This window comes from Heptranchias perlo, chromosome 23 (assembly GCF_035084215.1).
Source record: "Heptranchias perlo isolate sHepPer1 chromosome 23, sHepPer1.hap1, whole genome shotgun sequence".
Lineage (NCBI taxonomy): Eukaryota > Metazoa > Chordata > Chondrichthyes > Hexanchiformes > Hexanchidae > Heptranchias > Heptranchias perlo.
The window spans coordinates 35,167,442-35,191,940 of NC_090347.1; the positions used below are offsets into that span (position 1 = coordinate 35,167,442).

Genomic DNA, 24,499 nt, shown 5'->3' on the forward strand with positions numbered 1-24,499 from the left:
CTGTTGCAGTCTCAGCAATTATATGTTCTTATTATAGTGTCAGATTCCACCTTGTTATCAGAGCCTCCAACTTTTTTTAAAATCAGGTACCTATATTCATTTTTTGTAAACAAATACTTCTATATAAAACGTACACCTCACAAGCCTCTATCAACTGGTATCGCTGTCATTAAAATGTCCTGTTTACAATTAAAATACTCCTTCATGTACCACAAAAGAACTAGGATTGTACAAGCTGCCATTAATTACGTGGTAACCGTAGATTTTGCTGTGTGCACGTAGATATTGGGAGGGACAGTGACTAGAGTGGAGTCACACTGAACAAGTGAAGTGAGCCTGACTGTGAAGAGGGTGGTATCAGTCAGCGATGAAGAGTAGCTGGGATGTGTAGAAGGAACAATTGGTTACGTGGTGCAAGGGGAAGCTGGACTGTATAGAAGGCAAAGAGAGTCGGTGGTGTGAGGGGAGCTGAGTTGTGTAGTGGGGTCAGAGGTGGAAGTAGGAGCTGGACTGCATAGAGGTGTTACATTTCACACTTTCTGCTAACACTTTTAACTCATGTTCATTGTAAAGGGCAGCATTCATACGCAAACCTAGGAACTGAAACTTGGACTAATGTGCATAATGTGAATGAGGTAGGATGACACAGGACTAGCAGTTATTTGTTTTGTCACAGCTTTAAGCATTAGGAGACCACTATGCTCATCTATCCACTCTGAATGTTAAGACCATAATATCCAGGCTAAACTAATAGTTAAATTTATTTACAAGTAAGATAATTACACAGAAGCAGAAACCCCCCACAGTGAGAAACTAAGAATCTAAAATTTGATCTACTCCAATGCACAAACTATTTTTTTTAAAATAAAAAGTCCTAAACCACTGTCAGTTCATTTTAATAACTTTGGAATTGTGTCTTTGATGAAAATAAGAAATAGGAGCAGGAGTAGGCCATACGGCCCATCAAGCCTGTTCTGCCATTCAATAAAATCATGGCTGATCTACCTCAACTCCATTTTCCCACCCTACCTCCTATCCTTTGATTCCCTTATAGTGTCCAAAAATCTATCTATCTCAATGTTGGATATACTCAATGACTGAGCATCCACAGCCCTCTGGGATGGAGAATTCCAAAGGTTCACAACTCTGAGTGAAGAAATTTTTCCTCATCTCTGTTCTAAATGGCCGACCCCTTATCTTGAGACTATGACCCCTAGTTCTAGACTCTCCAGCCAGGGGAAACAACCTCTCGGCATCTACCCTATCAAACCCTCTAAGAATTTTATGTTTCAATGAGATCACCTCTCGTTCTTCTAAACTCCAGAGAATATAAGCCCATTCTACCCAATCTCTCCTCATAGGACAACCCTCTCATCCCAGGAATCAATCTAGTGAACTTTGTTGCACCCCCTCCAAGGCCAGTGTATCCTTGCTCTGTAACTGCACACAGTACTCCAGGTGTGGTCTCACCAAAGCCTTATATAATTGCAACAAGACCTCCTTACTCTGATACTCCAACACCCTTGCAATAAAGGCTAATATACTATTTGCCTTCCTAGTTGCTGCTGTACCTGCATGTTAACTTTCTGTGATTCATGTACAGGGGCACCCAAATCCCTTTGAATACCAACATTTCTTAATCTTTTAAAAAATATTCTGCTTTTCTATTCTTCCTACCAAAGTGGATAATTTCATATTTCCCTACATTATACTCCATCTGCCATCTTCTCGCCCACTCATTTAACCTGTCTCTATCCCTTTGTGTCCTGCTCGCACCTTACTTGCCCACCTAGCTTTGTATCATCAGCAAGCTTGGATACATTATACTTGGTCCCCTCATCTAAGTCATTGATATATATTGTAAACAGCTGAAGCCCAAGCAGTGATCCATGTGACACCCCATTGGTTACAACCTGCTAACCCAAGAATGACCCGTTTATTCCTACTCTCTGTTTTCTGTCCGTTAACCAATCCTCAATCCATGCTAATATTATCACCCCCAATCCCAAGACCTTAATCTTGTATAACAATCTCTTGTGTGGCACCTTATCGAATGCCTTTTGAAAATCCAAATATATTACATCCACTGGTTCCCCCTTATCTACCCTGCTAGTTACACCCTCAAAAAATTCAAATAGATTTGTCAAACGTAATTTCCCTTTTATTAAACCTTGTTGACTCTGCCTAATCATATTATGATTTTCTAAGTGCCCTGTTCCTATCTCCTTAATAAATTCTAGCATTTTCCCTACTACTGATGTCAGGCTAACTTGCCATATTATTCCTTGTTTTCTCTCACCCTCTGTTCTTGAATAGCAGGGTTACATTTGCTACCTTCCAATCCACAGGGACCATTCTAGAATCCAGGGAATTCTGGATCATCAAAACCAATGCATTACTATTTCTGCAGCTACTTTTTAAAACCCTGGGATATAGGCCATCAGGTCGAAGGGATTTGTCGGCTTTTAGTCCCATTAATTTCTCCAGTACTTTTTCTTTAATCTTAATTATTTTAAGTTCCTCACTCTCATTAGACCCTTGGTTCCCCTCTATTTCCGGTATGTTTTTTGTGTCTTCAACTGTGAAGACAGATACAAATATATTTTTAATGCCTCTGCCATTTACTTTTTCCCCATTATAATTTCTCCTGTCTCTGTCTCTAAGGGACCCACATTTACTTTCGCTAATCTCTTCCTTTTCCCCAAGCAATACTTGTAGAAGCTCTTACAATCTGTTTTTATATTTCTTGCTAGTTTACTCTCATATTCAATTTTCTCCCTCTTTATCAATTTCTTGGTCATCCTTTGCTGATTTCTAAAACCCTCCCAATCCTTAGGCTTACTACTCTTTTTGGCAACATTGTAAGCCTCTTCTTTTAATCTAATACTATCCTTAACTTCTCCAGTTAGCCACGGTTGGATTGCTTTTCCCATGCATAGCAAAATTCCATGGAGCCCCTCTTGACTGCCCCCTTGGATTGGGCAGCGCAAAGCAGAAAAATAAAGACCAATTTAAAAAAAAAAATCCCACAGCTCTTAACACAATTTCTGTTTATAGTTTAGTCCAGAATGCTAACACGATGTGAACTGATGTTGACTCGCAGACTACAGGAAGATAGTATAACATTGTCAATTTACTATAGGCTGGGCAAATGGGTTTATTTAAAAATACTACAGTCAACAACAACAACTTGCATTTATATAGTGCCTTTATCGTAGTAAAAGGTCGCATGGCACTTCACAGGAGCGAGTAAAGCACAAACATGAATTCAGTAAATTGCTTGTACATGAACACGTTTTCACCAGATCTCAGCATGAAAAAAAGAAAGACTTGCATTTATATAGTGCCTTTCATGACCTCAGGATGTCCCAAAGTGCTTTATAGCCAATGAAGTGTCGTCACTGTTGTAATGTAGGAAATGTGGCAGCCAATTTGGGCACAGCAAAGTGCCACAAACATCACTGTGGTCATGACCAGATAATCTGTTTCGTGACATTGGTTGATGGATAAATATTGGTCAGGACACTTCGTCACTCGAAATAGTGCCATGGGATCTTTTATGTCCATCTGAGTGGGCAGTTGGGGCCTTGGTTTAATGTCTCATCCAAAAGACGGCACCTCCAACAGTGCAGCAGTCCCTCAGTACTACACTAGAGTGTCTGCCTGGATTTTGTGCTCAAATGTCTGGAGTGCGGCTTGAACCCACAACCTGACTCCGAGGTGGGACTGCCACCACTGAGTCACGACTGACACTAGTGTCTTCTATTCCAGCCAATGTTCTCAATTATTTTGTGGATCTGTTTAAAAGAGCAGAGTTTTTTTTTACATTATGAACAATGTCATCTTAAATGTAGAAAAGTGTTGCAAGTGTTATGCAGAAGAGAAAACAGGTGCCAAGCCAAAGAGGGAAAGATTAAAAGGGATAAGACTGCCTTGTGTGGGTGCACATTTGGGAAATGTTGAATTGAGCACAGTGCTGATTGAACCATTCAAACATGGTACCCAGAAAATAAGTCATTTTAATTCTGGATAATCCCATTTAAATTAAAGATGTTATAGATACCACATATGGGTATGAGATTCAGAGGATTGGTCTTTGAGAGTCAGTACAGGCATGATGGGCAACTCGCCTCCTTCTGTGCTGTAAAATTCTATGATTCAAATCCTAGCTTGATATGCTTGAAGGCTGAATCACTGCACTTCAGTTTTTACAAAAAAGTTTACTTAAAAATAACTTTAAGGTGGACACTCATATTTCCAGTTTTCAGCTGAGTTCATTGCTTATCAGTGGAAGCCAGTGCTGGATTTAACTTAAATCCTATAAAAATCTTAGAAGCAAAATAACTCATAGCTGCTGAAATGTAGCCCAAACTGCTTTCTGAAGGATAAGCTTCTCTTGCTTATAAGTTGTGCCTACTCTGATAATGAACAAATCCTATGCCTCCTATTGCAAAAAAATCAGCCCATGTATACAAAAATCCAATGCCTTGCATTAAAAAAAACCCCCAAGCAATGCACTAAATATATAACTCTACCTCAGTTATGTTTTTGTGCTTCCTGTCGTTGCCTGCTCTGCATCCTCTACACCCCTTGCATCCTTTCTTCAGACCTGGCCCTGTCAGCTACCTCCTGCTCTTTCTGCTGTCCTGCAGTTCACAAGGTTGTTGTTTCTGTATCTTCATGCTCTTCCCTTGGAGAATAGTGTGAAGGTTCACCGGCTGATTAACAGTCTGACAGGCCGCGGCGTGAACGCTCCTTCCGTAGCCGTAACCATCTTTACAGCAGTCCTATATGTCGGGATGGGTTTATGGGCTCCCACAACCCATCTACTGGATGAAAGGATTCCACTGGATGTCAACCCAGAATTCAGAACTGGAGCTCCGGTCTCTGCTCGCCGGGACTGTCTGGAGCAGGGTTCGAACCCTGCACCTTCTGACTCCGAGGCGGGAATACTACTGCTAGGCCAAAGGCCTGTTTAGCTTACCAGGCTTGCAAACCGCTTCCAAGTTGGTACAAAAATGCTGTTCCTGCAGTTGGTCTAAATGTAGCAGCCAGGAAGCAGCTTTTCTAATCCTCAACGTCCAGGGAGTGTGAACCACTCTGAGCAAGTGGAAGAAATGATCTGCAGGCCGGATTGAAGGAGCTCACAGGCTGGATTCAGCCCATGGATCACACGTTAGACAGCATCACATTAGCTTATTTCTACTTTATACTCATTATACTGGGAGACTTTTAAGAGAGTAATCTTTGCAGCTGGTTTATGAGGAGAAATTGGTATGTATTTTGAAAACTGAAACTCTTTCAGCACTCACGGGGTTAATATTCCTGTACTGGAAACTAAACTCTGTTGCCTTACAAATTGCTGCTTTGGGAATCAGATTACAACAGCCCTGGGGGCCAATTACTCACCTTCAGACACAACTTGTACTGCACTGCTATTCATTTCAAAATGTTTACAACAGGGCAGATCTGTCCTTAATGGCCACGTAATGGTTCACTGCTCACCACCATCAATAGTAATGGTATGATTTTATATATTAAAAAGTTGAAAGTAGAATCATGGTTTAAAATTACATGTAAGTTGGAACATATATTTTGATAAGCAGTGTGTTGTAAGCTTTGTAAGGCAGTGTTTGACGGTTTTGATACTTTCAACACAAGATTCACACTATATAACATTTGAGGGCTGTTCCTGGTTTATTTCATCTGTATACAGGTTCACAAATTGACACAATTGACCTCACCCTCTCTGTTTGATTCTTGCATCTTTTCCTACATTTCAGTTCTTTCTATTTTTCTTTTTGCCTTGAATCTTTGTGTTTTTAATCAGCATTGTGTTCCTTGCTGTTAAGGTAATTATTTAATGTTTTCATTCTTGACCTACCCTGTGTAAATGGTTCACTGCAGGCAAGGGATTTTTTGTCCCCTCTCTTGCTCTGTTTGTTTCCCTGTGTCTTTTCACCATTACTCTTTGCTACCCTTTTCCATAGTTTTATCTTTTCTAAGTAATGGACTGTTCAAACACCATTTTCTCATTTTAAAAAAAAACATCAGTAATTATAGCTCTCTGAGGTTCAGGAGCAAACATGAATTTTTTTGGAATGTTTCAGCAGGGCAAGAGGTGGTCATTGATGAACCCGTGAGACAGACAAGAATGGTTACAAATTTGAGCCACTAAAGATGGCACTTGGACATTGAACAGATTCTAAAAAGGTGTGGTAGGGAGACTTCAGAAGTTGCAGGAGGGAAACAGCATGGAAAAAGATTTTCAACATTTGAGGAGCTGTTGAGATGAAAACTTGCAGTCCCCCAGTGCTGGCACTCTTTGTGCCTGTGCAGAATGAGGTGACATCGCCCAACATTGCAAAGTAATTGGTTCAGAGTCAATTGGGACCTTTGAAAAATAATTGGGTTGGTACCTGTTGCAAAGGAAGATAGAGGGTGATTTTTTTTTAGGGAGGTCATTCATGAGGTGTTGGCAGGGGTTGCATCTCTGGACACCAGCAAGCAGTCAAGGGTTTTGGGAGATTTTCTGGAGAGGAGGAGAATAAATGGAGGAGGGGGAGAAGGCCAAGCAAAGACTTTTATTTGTGTGCAACTAGTGCGCTGCGCAGTTCCAATGTCGGGAGGCCCTCTAATTTAAATCATTTTCACACCCCTAATGAACCTTGCACAGATTTTGTGTGGAGGCTTCCAGCACCTTTTGTGCCAGTAAGCAGCACTGGGCTGCAAAGGACTCAGACCCATGGTATTAAAGAATGAGACTGATTAGATTCCCATTTGGGCTAGTGAGGGGTAATTCTGTGCTGGCAGGGAAGCTGCATTCAAATGGAACACAGGTAAAAGATAGGGCTACTAATTGTACCTTCGATTCACTGACCCACACGTCCTCCAAGTGTGATTCTCCACAGCACATGAGTGTGGAATTGCTCCTGTAGAGTTGTCGTTAACTTTTAATGTGATATGGCAAAATAGCCATATCACAAATAGCCAAGGTCCCATCCCTATGTTTACACACTGTGAGTTATGTTAAAACATTGAATAAAGGTTGCACACTACTAAATCCCACATTCTCCAATCTGCACACCAGACCTCACCAATCTGAGTTGGTACCAGGCCTGCGAGAGTGCGTGCACCAAGGTTCTCTGCTGATGCACTAGGGACCTTTGTGCAAGAGGTGGACAGAAGGAGGGACATCCTATATCCCCGGGGGGGAGGGGTGGGAGGGGCAAGGGGCCCTCCAGACATATATCCAAAAGGCAGTGGGACGAAGTCAATGCCAGGCGCACAGCATCGTGAACGTGGATGCAGTGGCATGAGTGGTCAAGGTGAGTGAAGTCAACTGTCAAGTGGCGTCTGCTACCAACTGCACCACGCACTACACCCCCCATCATCCACATACCAACAAACTCGCTCTTTCTATCAGTACTCAACTCTTTCAACCAGATGCTTCCTCTCACCCTTACACATTACCACTGTTTCAAGCCGCCCACCCACAACTCACAGGCCACACACTCTGGCAGCTATTCAACCATGACAGGCACATCACCCAGACACACGTCCCGCTTTCTTGCAGGAGAAGGTGGCGCATATCAAGAGGCAGCAAATGGCAGTGGCATTTAGCCCCTCGAGCCTGTTCCACCATTCAATGAGATCATGGTGAACCTGTGACCTAATTCCATATACCCGCCTTAGCCCCATATCCCTTAATACCCTTGGTTCACAGGAATCTATCAATCTCAGATTTAACATTCACAAGTGAGCTAGCATCAACTGCCGTCTGCAGAAAAGCATTCCAAACGTCTCCCACCCTTTATGTGTAGAAGCATTTCCTAACTTCACTCCTGCACGTCCTGGCTCTAAATGTTAGGCTATGTCCCCGTGTCCTAGTATTCAAGTCTAGGAGACCTCCAAGAACAGTTACAAATGTCTCAGCAGCCAGAAGCAATAATCCAGCCACTAACCTGTAAATCCTGCATGGTCCCTTTAAATAGTGCTGGTTGGGGGTCCTCCAGGCACTCTAAGACACGTTCAGATAGTCAGGGTTAAGACTGTGCGTTGAGTTGAGGGTTAAGTCCCAAAATGGTGTCTATCACTTTAAATCAGCATTGCACACTGATTGAAGCTATTTTCTCCTTACTTTACATGATTCCAGCATTCATTATCTGCGCCTGCACTAACTCCTATACCAAGATGGCGTTCGGCGCACGTCATGCTGGAAACATGCATGCGCATCCAAGACGCCATCTTGGATGTCAGAGAGGCCGTGTAGCGCCGAAACAACGGGCACTACTTGGCCCAATTTAGTGCCGTGAGCATCCAGCAGTTTAGTTAACTGTAGAGGACATCACGTTGAGTACTGTGCCCAGTTCTGATCACAGAGACTCAATGGAAGCATTCAAGCATTGGTGTTAGTACAAAGAGCCACAAGGCTGATCACTAGCCTCAAGAGGTCAGAGTTGTGAGGAAATACTGGAGAAACTTGGGGATTTACAGTCCCAAAAGGAGGCATTTGAGGTGGAAAGGGTAATCTGGATGGCTACTTTAAATTAAGCTATAAGAGCAGTACAGGCTCAGATTTGTAAAAGGAAAACATTGAACTGTTGTCAGGACGTTCTCCCAGATAGAGTGCTTGAAGTGAAAACCCAGGAATTAAAAGGCAATTGGATGCTACAGTGGGAGGACTTTAGTTCTGTATTGGATGGTTCAGTTAAGTTGGTCTGAATGGGCTTCTTCATCTCTAATTATTTTGTCGCTGCTGAGGCGAATCCTGTCTTTACCCAATGTCCGTCCGCGCACGCACGCACTCTCTCTTGCCAAGAGGATCACTGGATAGAGATCGGCAATGGGAACCTTGGGTGATTTTTTTGTTTTTGCATCTCTCATCCAGGAGCACTGAGGCCAATTGCAGCACACTTGCACCACTACCCTAAGATCAGCCAACTCAACACAAACCAGCAATTAAACTTCAGAACTTGTTGGTCTGCGTGGTTTAATACCACATGGAGCAGAGTACTGAATATAAGGTTTGGAGCAAGGAAAGGTGATTTAGCCATCAAGCCCCCTCCATCCAGAGACCATGTGGATTATTCTACCATTAACTTCCCTCCCACGCCTGTCAATTACCTACTTTAAAGAACACCAAGATTCTTCCCCACCTCCCTGGAAAAAAAATCACCCTCAATCCTTCTTCCCAACAGGCACTAATCCAGTTCTTTTTTTAAAGGTGTCAGTTGACTCTGAATGAATAACCTTCTCTGGGAGTGTGTTTCACTTTTCAACTATCATGCAAGGATTTTTTGAAAAAATGTAATCTCTAACCTTGCTTGAGGGCTTGCAAATTTTGTACTTTTCATACTTGAGAAGTAGGGGGGAGCCAGCGTTACTTTTTAGACTGAAATGAGTAAGTGGCATTCCTAATGAATGCAACCTGATAAGCCTGATATAGATAGCCCAAAGCAAGATGGTACAGGCGCAAAGGACTGGTGTATGGACCATGGAGGGTGAAGGGTCATGGCAGATTGGGAACTCTACCTGGAAACTGGAAATAGATATCCACACAGGTCAAGAGTTAATATCCAGCTATGTTCAATATGAATATTTATTTGCTTCAATAGAATATGCATTAACTGTGATTGCAGATGTAGCTAATATTTCCACCACATGTTTTACCCTTTATATTTCAAGTATGTCCGGCAGCTGTCCTGAATGTTTGCCAAGTTATATTGGATATATCTGATATTTATTCCAGTTTTATCTTTTTCCCATATGAATTAGTGCAGTTCTGAAGCGCACACACACACAACCAGGCACACAGCCAGGATATGGACCACCCCATCGTATTCCTGAACCATAGACCATTGGCAAGAGAAATCTACACTTATTACAAAATTTGAATATTGAATATCTCTGCAGCCTCACCTTTCAAGCGAGGGTAATGATGTTATAGTGTAGAGATGAACCACCAACATCTCACATCTGACAGCTTAATGGCTGTTTATAAAATGCTCATAGGAGGGGTGAAACATTATTGCTTTGTGTGGGTGCACATTGGAAAATGATGAATTAGGCAGAGTACTGATAAAACCATTCAAGAATGGTGGCCAGTAATAAAACTCCCAACCAGAAAATAAGTTATTTTGTTCCTGTTTAATCCCATTTAAAAATAAAAACTTTATAAATACCACATGCGCGAGTGGGACTCACAGAGAGCCAGCTTGTGTGTGAGGGACTCAATGGACCCTTCAGTACTGTAAAATTCTATGATTTGAATCCCAATTTGATATGCTTGAGGACTGAATTTCTGCACTACAAAAAAGTTTATTTAAAAAAAATAAGGTACCATGCTCATATTTCATTAAGTTAACAGGCCTGTCATTTTGTGAGTCTTTTCCTGCCTTTCACAAACCAGCATCTAAACCAGGATACTGAGCTAGTGTTCAGCACATCATAGGTGGAGATGTCATGCAAGTACCGCAGTGACCCAAGGGGCAGATCTGGTAATTGAAAGGTGGGGGGGAGGGGGGTGGAAAAGGAGAGAGAAATGGTTCATCAAAAACAGGACTTGACACAGTTGGAGTGATGCAACTCAGTAGTGCTCGAGATTGATTCCCAAGTTGCTGTGATAATTTAGTGATTGGGAAAAACTTTATGAAGCAATCATTGCTTCATTCGTTCACCTTTGACCCTGAGATGCCATTGTAATTTTCTTTTTTTTTATTCGTTCATGGAATGTGGGCATTGCTGGCAAGGCCAGCATTTATTGCCCATCCCTAATTGCCCTTGAGAAGGTGGTGGTGAGCCGACTTCTTGAACCGCTGCAGTCCGTGTGGTGAAAGTTCTCCCACAGTGCTGTTAGGTAGGGAATTCCAGGATTTTGATCCAGCAACGATGAAGTAATGGCAATATATTTCCAAGTCGGGATGGTGTGTGGCTTGGAGGGGAATGTGCAAGTGGTGGTGTTCTCATGTGCCTGCTGCCCTTGTCCTTCTAGGTGGTAGAGGTTGTGGGTTTGGGAGGTGCTGTTGAAGAAGCCTTGGTAAGTTGCTGCAGTGCATCCTGTGGATGGTACACACTGCAGCCATGGTGCACTGGTGGTGAAGGGAGTGAATGTTTAGGATGGTGGATGGGGTGCCAATCAAGCAGGTTGCTTTGTCCTGGATGGTGTCAAGCTTCTTGAGTATTGTTGGAGCTGCACTCATCCAAGCAAGTGGAGTGTATTCCATCACACTCCTGACCTGTGCCTTGGAGATGGTGGAAAGGCTTTGGGGAGTCAGGAGGTGAGTTACTTGCTGCACAATATCCAACCTTTGACCTGCTTTTGTAGCCACAGTATTTATGTAGCTGGTCCAGTTAAGTTTCTGGTCAATGGTGACCCCCAGGATGTTGATGGTGGAGGATTTGGCGATGGTAATGCCATTGAATGTCAAGGGGAGGTGATTGGACTCACTCTTGTTGGCGATGGTCATTGCCTGGCACTTGTCCGGCGTGAATGTTACTTGCCACCTATCAGCCCAAGCCTGGATGTTGTCCAGGTCTTGCTGCATGCGGGCACAGACTGCTTCGTTATCTGAGGGGTTGCGAATGGAACTGAACACTGAGCAATCATCAGTGAACATCCCCATTTCTGACCTTATGATGGAAGGAAGGTCATTGATGAAGCAGCTGAAGATGGTTGGGCCTGGGACACTGCCCTGAGGAACTCCTGCATCAAAGTCCTGGGGCTGAGATGATTGGCCTCCAACAACCACTACCATCTTCCTTTGTGCTAGGTATGACTCCAGCCACCGCAGAGTTTTCCCCCTGATTCCCATTGACTTCAATTTTACTTGGGCTCCTTGGTACCACACTCTGTCAAATGCTGCCTTGATGTCAAGGGCAGTCACTTTCACCTTACCTCTGGAATTCAGCTCTTTTGTCCATGTTTGGACCAAGGCTGTAATGAGGTCTGGAGCCGAGTGGTCCTGGCGGAACCCAAACTGAGCATCGGTGAGCAGGTTATTGCTGAGTAAGTGCCTCTTGATAGCACTGTCGACAACACCTTCCATCACTTTGTTGATTGAGAGTAGACTGATGGGGTGGTAATTGGCCGGATTTGTGATGCCATGAACAGAGCAAATATTTTTGCCATTAATTTATCTCCAACTTATTGTCACAGATGCCATTAAATATGCTTCTTCGTCTTCATTTTATCTTCATTCATAGATATTGCCTCAAATATTCATACTGACCACTAGATTTCCATTACATGTTTCCTTTCGCATGCTAGTAATAAGAGAACCAACTTCACACCAATGCAATCACTTTGCCCACAATCCCACCCCATTCCATTTAATTGTTCCTCCACCTTTATGCAACACAATTTTAGGATACAGGCCAAAACATCGTTTATGGCACAATGCCCCACCACCTTCTCAGGGTAACTAGCGATGGGCAATAAATGCAGCCTTGTGCACATCGGAGAACAAATGTAAGCAAAATCAACAAGTGCATCCAAACCTGATTCAAATTGGACTAGTTTGAGTGTTGGTAAGTTAAGTTGAACTGATCCCAATCAGGCTGCATCAAGTTTTCAATTGAGTTCATTGCTTATCAGTGGAAGTCTGTACTGGATTTGACTTAAATCCTAAAAAAAAATCTTAGAAGCAAAATAACTCAAATGCAGCCCAAACTGTGTTGGGAGGCTTCAATGAGGGAAAGCTCCTCTTGCTTTCTACGCTGTGCTTGCTGCGATAATGTTGAAGCTCATGGATGACAAAACACACAAAGAATGTTATTGGTGTGAGAGAAAATGATCATGTAATTTTTATTTATTGTGAAACCCAAAAGAAGACTAAGGTGCATAATTCAGGACTGTGCCAAGATGAAAAGAGAAGTCAAAACAAATCTAATAGTGATTAGGTGACACCCAGTTTGGGTTTAAGAGCCTGTAGATTGAAGAATGAAGAGAAGACTGAGGGAGGTACTTGAAAGGTCCTGGGTAACATTGAATTAGAGAAGCAGGTGGTGCGATGATTTCAACACAGAGGAAGAGCACATGGGCAGGTATATTTGCAGCTTAGGATAAACAAGCAAGGCAAGTAATGACAAGTGTAATGTCAATAAAATATATTGATGATCACAGTTCCATACTGTAACCCATCATTCTTTTCAGAGTTTAAGTGACCTTTTTTTCGAAACTATATATCCTTATGATATAGAGAATGATTGGAAGTCATTGCAAGTCACTAACCTTGCTGAAGGGTTTAGCTGACGTCTTTAATCATAAAGTAGACCTACTAGTTATACTACACAAGTTCTAATACTGGCATTGTCTCAGTAACACTTAGGAGGCACAGTAAGTGATGGTGGGAGCAGGAAGTTACAAAGGGACACAGACAGATTAAGCGAGCGGGCAGGACTGTGGCAGGTGGAGTTCAATGTGGGGAAGTTTAAAATTGTCATCCTATAGTTCAAATCCCTCCATGGCCTCGGCCCTCCCTATCTCTGTAACCTCCTCCAGCCCTACAACCCTCCGAGATCTCTGCGTTCTTCCAACTCTGGCCTTTTGTGCAACCCCACTTCCTTTGGCCCACCGTTAGTACTGTGCCTTCAGCCGTCTAGGACCTATGCTCCAAAATTACCTCTCCACCTCCATCTTCTCCTCTAAGACGCTGCTTAAAATCTCTTTGACTGAGCGTTTGGTCACCTGTCTTAATGTCTCCTTCTTTGGCTTGGGGTGTTGATTTTTGTCTGATTACACTCCTTGGGACATTTTACTAGGATAAAGGCGCTGTATAAATGCAAGTTGTTGTTTGAAGTATCAGATCATCCACTTTGGATCGAAGAAAGACAAATCGGAACATTTTCTTAATGGTGAGACTAGGAGTTGTGAAGGATCAAAGGGATTTAGGTGTCATTGTACACAAATCACTAAAAGTTGGTGCGCAGGTACAAAATGTAATCAGAAAGGCTAATGGAATGTTGGCCTTTATCTCGAGGGGGCTGAAATACAAATCGGAGGAAGTTATGCTTCAGTTGTACAGAGCCTTGGTCAGGCCCTATCTGGAGTACTGCGTTCATGAGTGAAATCAGGAAGCACTTTTTCACATAAAGGGTAGCCGAAATCTGGAATTCTTTCCCCCAAAAGGCTGTGGATGCTGGGTCAATTGAAATTTCCAAGACTGAGATCGACAGATTTTTATTAGGTAAGGGTATGGAGGGATATGGATTAATGGCAGATAAATGTTAATGAGGTACAGATCAGCCATGATCATACAAAATGGCGGGGCAGGCTTGAGGCGCTGAATGACCTACTCTGTTCCTATGTTCCCCAGATTGCTAAGCTAGCTGATCTCAACTGAAACAGCAGTAAGGATGTTAAAATGGCCTCAATGTCCAGCACTGTGCTTAAATGCATGCACTGAACTATACTAATCATCATCCAAATGTTAGTGAAATCTTCAATATTAATAAAGACCTGACTGTTGCATCTGCTCTTTACTAATTTGAAGTTTAAAGTTTGCTTTGCAGTGGATGCAGTTATACCACAGCTGGTGTTAAGCCCAAGTGCTACAATATTACATCCCTCAGATGATCTCACACCCAAAGCTTAATCCCAAATGGATGCTGGCTTTGGCTCAGCGATGCTGAACACACTGCATTGTGCGAAACTGAAACCATTTCTCGTTGACCGAAAGTATGCAGTTTAGCTGCCGATGAATGTCCCATAAACCATTCAGTCATCTAAACCCCTTGGTTATTGCAACTTTAATGAACTTAGGGTGTTGTACGTTTGTTCTGCAATCTACACCATTAATTTTATTGGGTGGGTTTTAGTTAGTTTGGGCCATTTATTCTGAGCATGACTATGAGGCCAGACAGTGACTAGCAATGTACTCTGTCACTGACTGTGTGATTACACTCATAGTGAAACATTAACAGGCATTGGAGCTGGTTTAGAGGAAAATATTTTGTGCTTAATTACTGAGGACATTCTGAGGTGCATGTAATATATATATTTAAATACATTTTTTTACATATATATATAGATATATATTTTTCTTTTATTCATTCACAGATGTGGCAGGACTGCAGAGCTTTGATCTGATCCGTTGGTTGTGGAATCGCTTAGCTCTGTCTATAGCATGTTGCTTCTGCTGTTTATCATGCATGTAGTCCTGAGTTGTAGTTTCACCAGGTTGGCACCTCATTTTTAGGTACGTCTGGTGCTGCTCCTGGCATGCTCTTCTACACTCCTCGTTGAACCAGGGTTGATCCCCTGGCTTGTTGGTAATGGTAGAGTGAGGAATATGCCAGGCCATGAGGTTACAGATTGTGCTGGAATACAAATTTGCTGCTGCTGATGGCCCACAGTGCCTCATGGATGCCCAGTTTTGAGCTGCTAGATCTGTTCTGAATCTATTCCATTTAGCCCAGTGGTAGTGCCACACAACATGTTGGATGGTGTCCTCGGTGTAAGGACGGGACTTCGTCTCCAAAAGGACTGTGCGGTGGTCACTCCTCTCAATACAGTCATGGACAGATGCATCTGTGACAAGTAGATTGGTGAGGACGAGGTCAAGTAAGTTTTTCCCTCGTGTTGGTTCGCTCACCACCTGCCGCTATGTCCTTCAGGACTCGGCCAGCTCGGTCAGTAGTGGTGCTACTAAGCCACTCTTGGTGATGGATATTGAAGTTCCCCCAACCAGAGTACATTCTGTGCCCTTGCTACCCTCAGTGCTTCCTCCAAGTGGTGTTCAACATGGAGGAGGACTGATTCATCAGCTGAGGGAGGGCGGTAGGTGGTAATCAGCAGGAGGTTTCCTTGCCCATGTTTGACTTGATGCCATGAGATTTCATGGGGTCCGGAGTCGATGTTGAGGACTCCCAGGGCCACTCCCTCCTGACTGTATATCACTGTACCGCCACCTCTGGTGCGTCTGTCCTGCCGGTGGGACAGGATATACCCAGAGATGGTTGTGGAAGAGTCTGGGACGTTGGCTGAAAGTATGGCTATGTCAGGCTGTTGCTAGACTAGTCTGTGGGACAGCTCTCCCAATTTTGGCACAAGTCCCCAGATATTAGTGAGGAGGACTTAGCAGGGTCGACTGGGCTTGGTTTGCCTTTGTCGTGTCCGGTGCCTTGTGGTCTGATGCCGGGTGGTCCGTTTGGTTTTATTCTTATTATGACTTTTCGTAGCGAGATTGTACGATTGAGTGGCTTGGTAGGTCATTTCAGAGGGCGATTCAGAATCAACCACATTGCTGTGGGTCTGGAGTCTCATATAGGCCAGATCAGGTAAGGACGGCAGGTTTCCTGCTCCTATTTCTTATGTTCTTATGTTTTACAACCAGTAAAATACTTTTGAAGTGTGGTCACTGTTATAATTTAGGAAATGCAGCAGAAAATTCACACACAGCAGCAAAATAAGTGACCAGTTCATCTTTTTTAAGGCATTGAGGGATAAATATTGGCCAGGAATCAGGGGACAACTCCCCTGCTCTCATTCCAAATAGTGTTGTAGGATCTTTCACATCCACCTGAGAGAACAGACGGGACCTCAGTTTATATCTTTAAAATACACTGGAAGATCTTCCATTGCATTGCTAATGTAGTTGGAGAATGCTGTGTTTTAAAAGGACAGGAGCATTATAATCATATAATGTAAAATGTATTACACTGCTGCTAAGGTGATGCTGCTGGTGACCTGTTTCATTAAGGCCACAATATCCAATTGCTATACATCCGGAGATCAATTCGAGGTTAATTCCTCTTAAGCAAATCTGTTGGGCTAATTTAGAGAGTAATTGGTTCAGTGTTAATTGGCAGCTGCTTATTGATCACTAGGCCCATCCTAAGATCCAGAAAAACAGTCAAGGTTATTTTAAAAAAATGTTAGTGTTATTTTGCATCGTTAATAAAGTGTGACAGTTTGAGTTGTGATGTAGGAAGTACGATGGACACAGGTGCGTGCTAGATAGAACATTTTTATTTATAAATTTGGGCATTGCTCATGTTTAGTCGGGGAAAGAGAGGGCACGGAGTGACTGAAGAATGAAGCAAATGGCAGCAACAGGGTGTAGGAGAGGCCCAGGAGTGCGTGAAGAGCAAGGCAGGCAACAGCAATGATGGCCAGGAGATGGTGAGAAAACGGGCTGAGAGGGGCTACAGTACCACCTCTGGAGAAAATAAGAATGACTGGTATTATCATTACAGCGTTGTGCATTGATTGCAGTATCTGCTCAAGGACTTTAGTGGTCTTCAGACAGGCTAGCACTCAGACATAGCAGCTTGGATACATCACCGATTGTACACATCTAGGACCCGATTTTGAAATGAGATCGGGGGCGGGGGAAGGGGAGCTGCAAAAATGAGGAAAATCCTGAGCGGGTGAGGAAACCAGCCCCAACCTGCAGACTTCTGGGTTTCCCACAGACGCACCTGTGTGCGCACGCGTGCTTCCCGAATGCTGAAGTCCCACTGGCAATTAAATCCGGCAGGATGATAGTTAAAGAACCAAATGTACCTCATTGAGGTACTTAAGGTACTTTATTTCTGACATATTAGATAGTCAAAATGATTTTAAACTTACCTGGGCGGCTTTCCCACGGCTCCTGATTCGCCAGGCGTGAAGGGCCGGATCAGGCAAAAATAAAGTAAATAAATTAAATAATAAACCATTGCACAAAGTTTTAAAAAAACAAAATAAACCTACCTTTCCACCTATGTCACCTGCACCCTCCTTCTCTGATGGCTCCCTCTCTGTCCCTCTCAGCCCCCGATGTCTCCCCCTCTCTGATGTCCCTCTCAGCCCCCGATGTCTCCCTCTCTGATGTCCCTCTCAGCCCCCGATGTTTCCCCTCAACCCCCCCGATCTTCAGCGCCCTCCACTCTCTGTTCCAGTGCCAGATGACCCCTCTCTCTCTCTCTCTCTCTTCCAATCTGTCAATCAGGCCGGCTGCCGGGCACAAAACCCAGAAACAACTTCAATCACCATCAATTACATCACGATCGCGTCGGAAAAGGTAATTTTTTTAAATTCGGGTTTGCCACACGTATTTTCAACCACCCCTCCCTCCCGCTGCCATCCCCCCACCATTTCAAATGGTGTCATGCAAGTCCAGTGATGTGTTCTGACCTTGTCTTAGAAGGTATAGAACAACTTCTCGTCTGCACAGAAAATGCCTCCGTTTCATCCAGTGAGGTCATTTCCAGCCTCAAAGCAGCAGTTTCCAGAATGAACAAAGGCCTGATCCTTGTTTAATGAACAGCAGATGAAGCCTGCGATAGTTTAGTGGTGTGGGACCGTATTTAACTCAGGCAAAAGAACTCCATGTGAAACCACACTGACCTACCACATTGCATGCACAGCATGCTATCCATGTGGAATGTGTACTTTCCAATGCTCAATGCTTGTCACATACAGCTGACTTTGGTAAAGTACAAAACAAGTTGGATTCCCTCTGCTTTCATTGCTGACTTTGCACACTTGATTCTGACAGTCTTGTCTGAATAGTTGTGAGTAGTATTCTTCATTTGCACTGAGTGGGTGTGAGAATGGGAAACTTTGCTCCACAGTCTAGGTGAAAATCCCAGCTAAACCCATAAGATATTTGTTGGAAGTGGGAAGGATTGGTGAAAAGCGAGGATTGCACCGCAGGAAGAAACTTCACATACGGTGAACTCCTGCTTGGACCTGACAGGGGAGCTGCCAAGTACTTGAGTGCAGGGTTACCATCCATCTTGTTTCGAGATGTACAGTCCGATTTTAGAACGGATCGTCCTTTGTTCTTTATAAATAAAAGCCAATTTGTTTTCTACTTACCTCTGTGCCTTATGATGTGAAACTATTCATTATTTTCAATAAGTTTTTAATATTAGCAAAGCAAGCATGCAATCCATGACCCCACCCTGTGTAATAGCCCTATTCCACCCTCTGAACAAAGTTCATATTTGAACTTGTTTTATAGTTCACTGTAATCCAAGATTGAATGAAAGAGAAATAGATTTTTAAAATTAAGGTTTAAAACAACTTTATTCCTATCTTCCAGACTCCTTGGTTGCGCAGTCTGAATCAAACCAGTCGCCTAATTGCAATTTTGCTAGATACTGGTGGTTAAGGGAACATCTCTAAACGACACACTCAAACTGTTTTGAAACTCTAATACTTAGACATAAGAGAGCATCAATGACTGTTGATAGTATATCATTACAGTGTTGGTCATGGCAAAAGATGACAACCTAAAGAGAGGTAATTCTCTTGCCCCTCCTTTTCCCAAACACACAGAAAATGGAAGATGTGTTGTTCGTTCTCCTCTTGCAGTGTTGGAAGTGGCCTGAGAGCTGGTCTCTTGTACATCTGCTTGATCGAGGAATGGTGGGCTGTGGAAGGAGCAGTACAAGAGAAGGGGGGAACTTAACAAAATGGGTGGGCATGAACCTGATAACAAAGACACATCTCTCCAATTAAATGGTAATAAAGCCAGCAAAAAATGCCTGTTGAACAAATAGGTCACAACTGAACCTAGTGCTCATTCCTAACAATTAAACCAGTAGAGTCACATCTGCGTTTGTAAGTATAAATTCAGCAGAGTCCAGTCCTCTGTTTATGTTTGTAAATAGGGCATTTTCATCCACATCATAACTTTTAAAGGGGCACTCCCTTCATGAAAGTGTTTTGTCAAACTTTGGGCCCGATGTTACCAGGGCTGCGGGTTCTCGGCGGGGGGGGGGGGGGGCTATCGGGCGGGTAGGTAACGCGCCCGGCGAAATCAGTCAGGTCCCCGCGCGATCGTAGCATAATTGGATCCAGTTACCTGGTCTTCCGCGTTTCCCACTGTTCATCTGCGCGTCGGGCGGGCTGCGCATGCACAGTAAGATCTGTCAGCTGGAGGAGCTCTATTTAAAGGGGCAGTCCTCCACTGACAGATGCTGCAACAAACAGAAAAAATCACAGCATGGAGCAGCCCAGGGGGAAGGCTGTTCCCAGTTTAATGATGCCTCACTCCAGGTATCAATACATGGGGTGAGGAGGAGGGGGAGGACAGAGATCTTCCCCCCCGGCGGGCGGGAGGAAGCGGCCTGCCTCTGCCACCAGGAAGGCCTGGCTCGAGGTGGCAGAGGAGGTCACCAGCACCACCAACATATCGCCCACCTGCATACAGTGCAGGAGGCGCTACAATGACCTCAGTAGGTCAGCCAAAGTGAGTACACTTACTCATTCCCCTACACTCCGTCTGCCACATCACCGGCCCCACCCAACATCTCCTTCTGCACAGCCAACACCACTCTATCACATCACTCCTCACACCCACTCAAACCTCATCCTCATCGTACCTGCACCTACTCACCTCGCCAGTACTCATCCCGCCACTACCACTCAACCCAATCCTCATACAATCTCATGGCTCTATCTCATACTCACCCTCTCGTGCATCTCTTTTACGGCCAGCCTCACTCAACCTGCCACTACCTGTGCTGCAGCCACAGGACATGCATCACATATGTGCAGTAGGCAGTGTAAGGCAAACATGTCGTGAGCATGAAGGGGATGCACTAGGGTGTTTGAGGGTTTGTCATTGTTACTTATATTGAATTTCTGACCAACTCACATTACATATTATATTGGCACCACTACTGCCATGTCTTCGCGAATCTTGTCTGGTTTGTGCAATAATGCCCTTTCCTGAGGATCACTATGAAGACCCACAACTGATGCCACCCATTGTGTCACTGCAGAGTGGGTGTAGGTGTATTTGCAGGGCTCTTTTGTGCAGACGACTGAGAGACGTCGGCGATGTCCCCAGTTGCACCCTGGAAGGATGCGGAGGAGAGGTTGTTGAGGGCAGTGGTGACTTTGACAGCGACTGGTAAGAAGATGGTGCTCAGGCCAGCTGGGAGCAGCTTGGCATGAAGGAGGCTGCAGATGTCCACGACTACATGTCGAGTGACTCTGAGCCTCCTTGTGCACTGCTGCTCAGAGAGGTCCAGGAAGCTGAGCCTCGGTCTGTGGACCCTGTGGCGAGGGTAGTGCCCTCTGCGACGCATCTCTCTCTGCGGTAGCCCTCCCTCCTGCTGTGCAGGTGGATGTGTCACAGCACTCTGTTGTGGAGCTCCACGTGTCAGAGGTGGACGGCATGGATGGTGAGGCTGGTGATGCTGTTCGCCCTCTGAGGGGGTCATGACTGCAGCTACGGCGGCCCCCATCCAGAAGATGTACATCTGAGGGGGTCCGCAAGGTAGGTACATGTGTCTGGACACCGGGGTAAGTGTGCAGGTTGGTGACTTTGATTGTCAGGAGGAGGGTGGTGGAGGCCAAACTTTGTCCCGAGTGACAGAGTGGCCTCCTGCAATGAGTGAGAGTCTTCCCCCGCCCCCACCTGTCAAATGGACCTTTGCAGCTGCCACAGACTGATGGCTGCAACACGTCCATTTGAACTGGGAGTGTTTCCCCCAGTATGGGTAACAGTCCCAGTTTGCTCTAAAATCCCACCCCTCCTCACATAATCCCTTAATCAGGTCAGTTAACGACCTGAACAAGCGAAATAAATGTCTTCAAGTGGCGTCCCGCTGGCTTTAATTGCCTGCGGGATTCCCACCAGCGGGGGCTGCGCGCACGCCGGCGTGTCAGCGGGGAACCCGGAAGTGCGTGGGTTCGAGGCGGGCTCCGGGATTTCCCGATTTTCGGGGCCCCCCCCGCCAGGAATGCACCCGATAGCGGGTGCTAAAATGTTGCCCTTTGTCTTTGTTAACACACCCAAGGATGTAAGTTGAAATATATTATAATGCAAATGACATGATCTTCCTGACTGTCCCTTAACAACCAAAGAAACTTTTTTTGAAATTGCGCCCCTTTTCAGTATCTGATACAATATCTGACTTTGTTGTCTTTCCTGAAAGTACACAAAACAACAGAGTTGTACCTTCATCCTGATAGAATACTGGCGGTGAAGCTTCAAACGTTTCTAGTGCCTGTGCAACTCTGTGTCTTGTATGTGGAAGTTCAGCACTCACTGAACCAATGTTGTTGAGCACACTTAAAGCTTGACCCTTGGGACCCAGTAGGAATTCCTTGGGTCTTTTGTTGCTCTCTCTAGCCTGTCGGGTTCATTTTATAACATGGCTGCCAAGTTATTATGCCATCTAATATACTATTTGTAAAAACAAAAGAAGAGAAAATGTTAGCAATGAACAGCAAGTCAGCCAGTATCTCATTTTATTTCAGCATTTTATCGATACTATTAAGCCAAATCATTATTGTTTGGCAAGAGAATTTTGATTCAACTAAACAAATCCCTAGAAATGGCACAAATGTCACATTAGATGTTTAATTCGTCTTGAGCGCCAAGTGACATTCCTATTATTGGGTGCTGAATACAAAGATGTGATTAGAGACATGAAAAAAGTTGATATTTAAGCTCACTGACCTTTAATGTTTTGCAAAAATGACTACAGGCAGTAACTATAATTCTGTCTACTCATATCACTGCCACTATATCTTTCTATTTTTATTTTATATCTTTGATCTCCAGTGGTGCTGCCAGGGAGTCAAGACCAAGTGCAATCTTTAGGTGCAATGGGGTTGAAAGGCGAGGGATAATTAGGCCGGGGCACGCATCTATAATTTGGCCACCATTTTAAAGTCATATTCTGTTTATATAATACTTTGATTTTATAATTATTTTTATAGTCAAACAGCAAAATATACGGCAATTTGGGAAGCAGAAAAGTAGAGTTGGATGGAGCATAGAGGTCTCGCTGTAATACAGGCAAAACTGCAGTGCCTGAATGAAATCACAGTGCGGCAAGTTTATATAAACGAGTTCCATTTTAAATGTGGACATAGAAGAAAGAAAGACTTGCATTTATATTGCGCCATCACGACTTTAGAACATCCCAAATCTCTTTACAGCCAATTAAGTACTTTTGAAGTGTAGTCACTGTTGTAATGTAGGAAATGCGACAGCCAATTTGCGCACAGCAAGGTCCCAGAAACAGCAATGTAATAATGACCTGATAATCTGCTTTAGTGATATTGGTTGAGGGCTAAATATTGGCCAGGACTCCCCTGGATAGGAATTTATAATGAAAAAGTTGACATTGAATGTGCACATACATACTATTTTAAATTAATATTATAGATAACGTGTATATGAGACAGGTAAAATTCATGCTGGATACAATGGGTATAATAACTTGCACTTGTGAAACATGTTTAATGTAATAAAAGTGCAAGCTATCATTGTTAAACCATGGATGTAGTGTGCATTTTGTCGACCACACTTTATTAAAGATGCAAAGTGATCTTGAACAAAATCTAATGCTGGGTGCTTTTGGCAGCCTGAAACTTCCAAGCATGCTCCAATCTGTACAAAATAAAAATAAAAAGTGGTAAATACTGGAAATCTGAAATAATAACAGAAACCACAGGAAGTGCACAACAGGTCAGTCAACATCTGGAAAGAGAAAAGACAGGCTATGACGTTTCGAGTGGGCAGCCCTTCATCAGAACTGAAGGCTGTACAGTTTTCCCTCACCAAATGACAATTAAACTCTGACCTAAAACTGTGTTTACTTAACAGCAATTAGACTTTGCTGTCTTAAAGAAACAGCTCCATCTTAGCAGTAGAGTAATACATTGTGTAAGACATTGTACGACTTTTCTCTCCTTATCGTCCCACATACAATGAGCAACACCATGGGAGATCAGCTAATCATCTTTAAAAATCTGTTTCCAGCTTTCTGGGTCTCTCTTGGCACACACATTCCCAAACAGAGAGGGCAGGCAAGCAACTTGTTACCAGGTCTCCACCATTGCTGCTCCCGAGCTTGTTACTGAATAGTGGCTGGTCCTTTGAGACTTTCCTTTCTGCTTGCATATGTTCTAGCCGATCGAAAGCTTGAAATATTGAGAATCACAGATCAGAATCTATGTCCTGCTTATTCCAAGCACCAACTCACCGGCCCATCATATTGCCGGAGTGCAGTTAACTTTTCAAAGAATTAAAGCCATCTCCTCCTGATGACTCTGTTGGTAGAGGACACTGCACAGTGCAGAGGTTAGCCATACAGACCAGGATGGTGCCAGGTTTGAGCCTCGGTCTGTGCCGATTTAGCTGACCGTGGCTGGAGTTGTGTTAGGGCACTGCAATTGACTTTGGAGCCTCTGGCCCAGAGAAGTGGGGAAACCAGCCTACTCTTCCACTCCTGATAGCTATCCATTGGCCCCTCCTGGAAAGTGCATGTGTGTGAGTCTCAGTGAGGACTGATTTGGACTTGGCTGTGATACCTGCTCACAGTAAGCTGACACCGACTAGCTGGGCTCCCATATGAAGGGATTTTAGGAGTCGGGGGCACATTCTAAAAATTAGAGCCAGACCTTTCAGGAGCGAGATTAGAAAACATTTCTACGCACAAAGGGTTGTAGAAGTTTTGAACTCTCTTCTGCAAACAGCAATTGATACTAGCTCAATTGCTAAATTTAAATCTGAGATATAGCTTTTTGGCAACCAAAGGTATT

At 43.8% G+C, this 24,499-nt stretch overlaps 1 protein-coding gene and 1 long non-coding RNA gene across 5 annotated transcripts in view; one reads left to right on the forward strand and one right to left on the reverse strand.

The window, feature by feature from the left end:
* Positions 1-24,499, forward strand: part of gas7b (growth arrest-specific 7b) — a 367,980-nt gene that overhangs the window by 285,869 nt on the left and 57,612 nt on the right. The window lies entirely within an intron of this gene.
* Positions 19,126-24,499, reverse strand: part of LOC137341251 (uncharacterized) — a 32,683-nt gene continuing 27,309 nt past the window's right edge. For both annotated transcript variants that reach the window (XR_010966997.1, XR_010966996.1), the window contains exons 2-3: positions 21,903-22,130; positions 19,126-19,362 (exon numbers count right to left, since the gene is read on the reverse strand). This is a non-coding gene — a long non-coding RNA (uncharacterized lncRNA). The remainder of the gene's footprint in view (positions 19,363-21,902; positions 22,131-24,499) is intronic.